This window comes from Narcine bancroftii, chromosome 3 (assembly GCF_036971445.1).
Source record: "Narcine bancroftii isolate sNarBan1 chromosome 3, sNarBan1.hap1, whole genome shotgun sequence".
NCBI lineage: Eukaryota > Metazoa > Chordata > Chondrichthyes > Torpediniformes > Narcinidae > Narcine > Narcine bancroftii.
Window position 1 is genome coordinate 48,945,351 of NC_091471.1, and position 7,494 is coordinate 48,952,844.

A 7,494-nucleotide genomic window follows, 5' to 3' on the forward strand; every position below is an offset into this window, starting at 1 on the left:
CCATTGAATCCTTTATCCCAGTGTTGTGACCCTAAGGCAGAATGAAGCCTAACAAGCCTTAACCTACAGGACCAGTTTGTGGTGCACTGTCGGTCAGAAGAAAACACACAAAACTAAAAGACTGTACAACAGGCTTTATTTAACGTAAAACTCCACAGAACCAGCTGTAAGATCGTGCTGCTGTGAGCTCTGAGAGTGACTTCGAAGGGCCGGCTCAGGCTTATATCCCAGAGGGTGATTGACACCCAACCGGGTAGGGGTTGGCCCATTCAGGTCGGTTGATTGACAGCTGGCCAGGTGTTGTCTTGTCCCCATGCTCTTCTATAGGTACAGAGGTTGCCCCCTAACCAAAGACTTGTTGATCCAAACCAAGGCTTTTATTAGCAAAAGACCGGAGCTCTTCACAGGTGGCCGACCAGTCCGGAATGATCCGACCTGGCTAGGGACACAACCCTTTAAGGCCCAAACAATAGGTGTGGCTTAGCTCTCAGCCAATCGCTGTAAGCACAGTCTAGATACAGTAACTATATACACTATGTACATTGGTGATAGATCTGTACTATCACATTCACCCCTTCTTGGAGAATTGACCCTGGGAAAAAAAAACAAAAACGAGGGAGAGAATGAAAGGAAGGGGTAGGTCAAGGACTGTAGCGGTCAGGGGGTCTGACCATCCCGCCGTGGTGCCGGGATTGGGGTCGCTGGAGTGGTGTCGCCAGCGGGCTCGTCGGGTGCGACTGCTCCGTCGCTCAATTCCCCAGTCGTTTTGTCGGCAGGGTGGCCCGGGTCATTGGGGTGCTGTTGGTCCTTCTGTTGCGGCACGGGGCCTGGAGCATAAGGAGTTGGGGGGTTTGCTGGGTCTACCGCGTCCTGAGCTAGGTCCCGCACCGAAACAGTGTCCTCCCGCCCGTCTGGGAACTCCACGTATGCGTAATGTGGGTTCGCGTGGAGTAGAGTCACTCGGTCGACCAAGGGGTCGTTCTTTGAGTGCCGGACGTGGCGTCGCAAAAAGACGGGGCCAGGGACGGTGAGCCATGCCGGTACAGTGGTTCCCGATTCGGATTTCCTCGGGAAAAGGAACATCCTTTCGTGAGGGGTGGCATTTGTTGCAGTACATAGGAGGGAGCGGATGGAGTGTAAGGCACTAGTGAGAACCTCCTGCCAGTGAGAGGTGGGGAGACCTTTAGACCGGAGAGCATGTGTAACAACTCTCCATATGGTGGCATTCTCCCTCTCAACCTGGCCATTACCGCGTGGGTTATAGCTCGTGGTCCTGCTTGAAGCAATACCACACTCCAGAAGGTACTGTTGCAGCTCTGCACTCATGAATGAGGACCCCCTATTACTGTGGATGGAATTGGGGTACCCGAAGATGGTGAAAATACTGTGAAGGGCCTGTATCACTGAGGTGGCAGTGGTGTCTGGGCAGGCCACAGCGAATGGGAAGCGGGAGTACTCGTCGATGGCCGTAAGGATGTAGGTATTACGGTTGGTCGACGGTAGGGGTCCCTTAAAGTCTACGCTAAGACGCTCGAAGGGGCGGGTGGCTTTGATAACGTGGGAGTTATCCGGACGGAAGAAGTGGGGCTTGCATTCGGCGCACACCGAACAGGCTCGGGTCATGGAGCGGATCTCCTCGACTGTGTAGGGTAAGTTGCGCGCCTTGACAAAGTGAGCAAACCTAGTGACCCCTGGATGACAGAGCGCCTCATGGAGTTTCCGTAGTCTGTCCATCTGTATGCTGGCGCACGTCCCCCTGGAGAGCGCATTAGGCGGGTCGTTGAGCTTACCAGGCCGGTACAGGATGTCATAGTTAAAGGTGGAGAGTTCGATTCTCCATCTGGCGATTTTGTCGTTTTTTATCTTACTGAACATGTTGCTGAACATGAAGGAGACCGCGCGTTGATCAGTCAACAGTGTAAAGCGCCTCCCAGCGAGGTAATGTCTCCAACGACGCACCGCTTCAACTATGGCCTGGGCCTCCTTCTCGATCGAGGAGTGTCTACTCTCCGGACCCTGGAGGGTTCTGGAGAAGAAGGCTACAGGCCGACCGGCCTGGTTCAAGGTGGCTGCCAGGGCGAAGTCGGATGCATCGCTCTCGACTTGAAACGGGACAGACTCATCGATCGCGTGCAGCGTCGCAGCAGCGATGTCAGATTTGATTCGATCGAAAGCCGCTGTGGCTTCGGTCGAGAGGGGGAAAGAGGTGGTCTTGATAAGAGGACGTGCCTTGTCGGCGTAGTTTGGAACCCATTGGGCGTAATACGAGAAAAGGCCCAGGCAACGTTTGAGAGCTTTCTGGGTATGTTGGGGGGGTAAGTCCATTAAGGGACGCATGCGGTCAGGATCTGGCATGACTATCCCGTTTTCCACCACACAACCTAGAATAGCGAGTCGTGTGGTCCGGAAGACACACTTGTCCAAATTGTAAGTCAGGTTTAGCTGACGGGCAGTTTGAAGAAATTTGTCGAGGTTGGCGTCGTGGTCCTGCACGTCGTGGCCGCAGATGGTGATATTGTCCAGATACGGGAAGGTAGCGGTTAGCCCGTTCTGGTCCACCATCCTGTCCATTTCCCGCTGGAAGACCGCGACACCATTCGTGACCCCAAATGGTACCCTGAGAAATTGATATAGCCGCCCATTCGCTTCAAAGGCCGTGAATGGTCAGTCCTCGCAGCGGATCGGGAGCTGGTGGTAGGCCGAACGTAGGTCAATAGTGGAGAAACTGCGGTACTGGGCGATCTGGTTCACCACATCCGTGATGCGTGGCAGGGGGTACGCATCCAGGAGCGTGAAGCGGTTAATGGTCTGGCTATAGTCGACCACCATCCGTAGTTTTTTCCCATTCTTGACAACCACCACCTGGGCTCTCCAGGGGCTTGAACTGGGTTCGATGATGCCCTCATACAGCAATCTACGCACCTCACTCCTAATGAATTGCCTGTTTTCGTAACTATATTGCCGACTTTTGGTGGCCACAGGCTTCCAGCCAGGGGTGAGGTTTGCGAAGAGTGCTGGCGGGGCAATCCGGAGTGTGGAAAGGCCGCAGGATTGGCCCTGGGGCATGGGGGCGGGTTGCTCGGGTGCTTCGGGAGTGGGGCGATGGCAGACCGAGAGGGGGGCGTGGGGTCCCCCAAAGTGTAGGGACACCGTTTGGAACTGACACTGGAAGTCTAATCCCAGCAACACTGGGGCGCACAATTGGGGAAGGACGAATAATTTGAAGTGGGTGACCGTCACGCCCTGTACTTCCAGCGTGGCGATGCAATACCCCTTTATCCCAGTCGAGTGCGACCTCGTCGCTAATGAGATCCTCTGGGTAGTGGGGATAATGTCAAGTCCCCAACGGAGGGCCAGATCTGGCTGGATAAAACTGTCAGTTGACCCAGAGTCAAATAAGCAATTGGTGTAGTGTCCATGCACTTTAATCAGTTCCATTGCTCTGGTGAGGGGATGAGAGCATTGCTGGTTTAATGTTATTGAAGCAGTTGACAGGGGAGTTTTGCGCGATGACGTCACTCAACGGAATGACATCACGCAACGGGATGACGTCACGCAACGGGATGACGTAGTCAACGCTCGAGGAGCAGGTTGGAGGACCTCCCCGAAGTGCTGTTGTGGCGGCGTTGGCGGGTGAATGGTAAGTAGTGGGGTTTGTAGTTGCTCGCGATTGGCGGTGGGTAGGTCGTTGGTCGCGGCGGTCGGGCCCTGGCGGTCGTCAGCGATGGATGCTAGGGTGAGCACCTGGTTGGCCGCGGGGGTGGCTGCGGCAGCGGTAGCAGCGGCGGTAGCGTCGGCCCCGGGGGTGGCTGTGGCAGCGGTAGCAGCGGCGGTAGCGTCGAGTGTTCCGCACGGGGGCGAGAGGCGGGCCATCACCATGGTTGCGAGGGTGGGTTGCCCCTTCCGGGTTCGGCGTCTCCGTAACGTCAGGCGTTGCCGTGCAGGGGAGCCCTCGCTCTCATTGGACGAGAGCTCTGGGGAAGAAGAGTTTGAATGGGATAGCGGCGATTGGGCTTCACACGAGGCACTGTGTTTGCTGGCGGCCATTTTAGACCTACAGACTGCAGCAAAGTGGCCGTTTTTAAGGCACTTCTGGCACCTGGCTTTTCTTGCTGGGCACTGGGACCTGCTGTGCTTGTCCCTCCCGCAGAAATAACATTTTGGGTTCGCAGGGGGCAGTGTAGCAGCAGCGGACAGGCCGTCAAGGGTAGGGTAGAAGGGCACTCTACTCACATCAGAACGAGGGGTCCAGTCCCTAGAGAGCTCGGTGGACTTTAAGGCTGCATCCTCCATTGTGATTGCAATCCGGGCCACGTCCTCTAGTTTTTCTACCCCTTGTTCGAGCAAGCGCAGCCTCACTTCATTCGATCTGAGCCCAGCCACATAGGCATCCCGGACAAGATCATTTGTGATCTCGGCAGCAGTTTTGTCCACACAGTTACAGTCCTTGCCCAATGCCTTTAATACTTGTAAATATGCCCTGCTGGACTCACCGGGCTGTTGCTTCCTCGACGCAAGCACGAGCCGGGCATGAACTCTGTTCACCGGTTGATCGTACAGTCCTTTCAGTACCTTTATGGCTGCGGTGTAAGTGGTCTCATCCTGGATGTTCTCGTAGACTCTCAAGGACACCATAGACAGCAATGCTGTTAGATGCTAGTTATCCTCCTCTACCTGAATGAACCTCAGGAAGTTTTCAAAGTTCAGCAGCCAGAAGTTAAAGGCTTTGAAGGCTGTAGCTGACTGTGGGTCGATATCAAGTTTTTCTGGCCGAGTTAAACGCTCCATCCCTTTCAAAAAAATTCTTTTTGCTAATAAAATTGTAGAGCTCGTCGAAAGAACCAAAGACTTGTTGATCCAAACCAAGGCTTTTACTAGCAAAAGACCGGAGCTCTTCACAGCTCTTCCGGAATGATCCGACCTGGCTAGGGACACAACCCTTTAAGGCCCAGACAATAGGTGTGGCTTAGCTCTCAGCCAATCGCTGTAAGCACAGTCTAGATACAGTAACTATATACACTATGTACATTGGTGATAGATCTGTACTATCACAACCACCACACAGTTAATTTAAGTATCTATTTGTAATTCAGCATAAAGCATAAATAATGTGAAGGGAACACTGGGAAAAACATTATGAAGCCACATGTGGCTGAATTGTGCAACAGTGAACTGAGGGAAGTGAATAATTAAAATAATGGCCGTCCTCCTTGCGTATCATATACCTGGCCCAGATGTAGAGGTCATGTTGCCCCGAAGAACCAGAGTCCAGTGGCATAATCTGTGTGATGAAGGGGCTTCTGGCATCTCCGTGAGGAAGTCCCAGCTTCAATAATTCCCCCCACCCCCACCCCCACCACACCTTTAGCAGACAGCAAAATCTGGTCCTGAGCTGCTGGATGTAATAGATGGATTTCGTGTATGTTGCTGCCATTCAGGGGCACACCTAGTGGTGCCTTCTATGTAGGGTTTGTGCTTTATCCTTCAAGCGCTCTCACCTCTCAAACATATGTAGAATTGACCACAGAGGGGAGGAAGTTGTTGGCACTGTGGAGCAAATAGTTTTGAGGAGAAAATAGTGGGGAAGTGCCATTTTCCATGAGATAGCAGGACCTCATTGTGTTGAATGTCCTTCTATTTGTAGATAAATATGGAAATTTAAAAAAAAGAATTATTCAACTTATTAGCTAATGAGAAATAAAGGTAGCTTGCCTGTGCTTCATAATCTGAAACTCCACAATTCCTATTTAAATTAGTAAAGGCCACAAAATTGCAATAGGTCATATCTAGTGCAGAACCTGAGAGAAAAATCTTCGGTGTAATTCTCAGAATCTTTGCAATTCTGAGCTGAGCAACCAGACTTTTTGGAGTTGAGCAACAAAATCAATTGACAGATTCTTCCTCCCAATTCTATGAGTAACTGTTCTAAGGTTCTGTAATAGATTTCCACATGAGCCAGGGATTTTTGGCAGAAGTTCATGTGTGAATGTGTATCATTATAAAAGCAGAGGCACCAAATATAGGAGTGTGAAGGCAGCAAGGAGAACATAGAATTTCAATGACAGGTAAAACATTCCACATTCTGTATCAATTGTCTAATATTACCTGGGAGACTAATCTTCCCAGAATATACTCAGTGAAGCATGAACAGCTGTAGACACTGTGATTGTAGTAAATGCAGAAATCTCCTGGAGTAACTCAGCAGGTCCTGTAGCGTCCATAGAAGGCAAATGTTTCGGGTGTGAGCAAAAAGCAGTCAGTGGTTGAATAAAGAGGTAGGGGGAGGAGGGAAGAAATGGGAGGGGGTGGAGCACAGGCTAACATGGATAGAACAGCAGGAGAGAAAAGCCAAGAATTGATTGGGGAAGGGAGTTGATCTGTAAATACAGAGCAGGAGGAAAGGAGACAGAGAGCTAGGGAAAGAGAAAGAGACAAGGTGTGGGGAGCTAGAGGAAATGATAGGAGTAGGGACAGAGAGAGATGAGGGTTGGGTGGGTGCAGCAAACAGAAACCAGAGAAGAAGTTGATGTTAATGCCATCTGGTTGGAGGGGGCCAGATAGAATATGAGGTATTGTTCCTCCAATTTGCGGGTGGTCTCAATCTGGAAGTGGACAGACATGTCGGCAAAGGAATGGAGCAGGCAATTGAAATGGATTGCCACTGGGAGATTTCTGTGCATGGAATAGCAGGAAATTCCCAGTGGCAAGCCATTGTAACATACATTTCTTTTCAGCAGTAATTGAAGTGCAATGCTTGTAAAAGGTAGGGGACTTGATCACTAGCAGTGGGTCATAAGAATATAAAAATGTTAGGAGTAGCAGTAGGCCATCTGGCTCGTCGATCATGCTCTAACAACAAGATATGGATTAATAAGGGTGGATAAATCCACAAGGCCTGACAAGATATTTCCTTAGAATTTGAGGGAGGCTAGTGTAGAAATTTCAGGAGCCCTGGCAGAAATATTTAAAGTGTCCTTAGACACAGATGTGATGCCAGAAGATTGAAGGGTAGCTCAGGTGGTCATGTTGTTTAAAAAAGGTTCCAAAAGTAACCCAGGATATTACAGGCTGGTGAGCTTGACATCAGTAGTAGGTAAATTATTGGAAGGTGTCCTAAGTGATCAGATATACAACTATTTGGATAACCAGGGACTGATTAGTATTAGTCAATATGGCTTTGTGCTTGTTAGGTTGTGTTTAACCAATCATATAGCATTTTAGAGGACATTACTAGGAAAGTCAAGTTTATTGTCACATGATTGTACAATCCAACAAAAATGTTCTCTGGTCCTCTGCAAGAGCATGTAGACACCTATCCAGACATAACACACATACAGACAAATAATACATGGGCAGGAAAAACATTATATAAATAGATAAATATTGTTTTGTACAAATTAGAGTCTCGGATGTTTAGTGTTCAGCATTCTCACTTCCAATGGGAAGAAGCTATTCCTCAGCCTGGTGGTGCTGGCTCTGATGCTCCTGTATCTC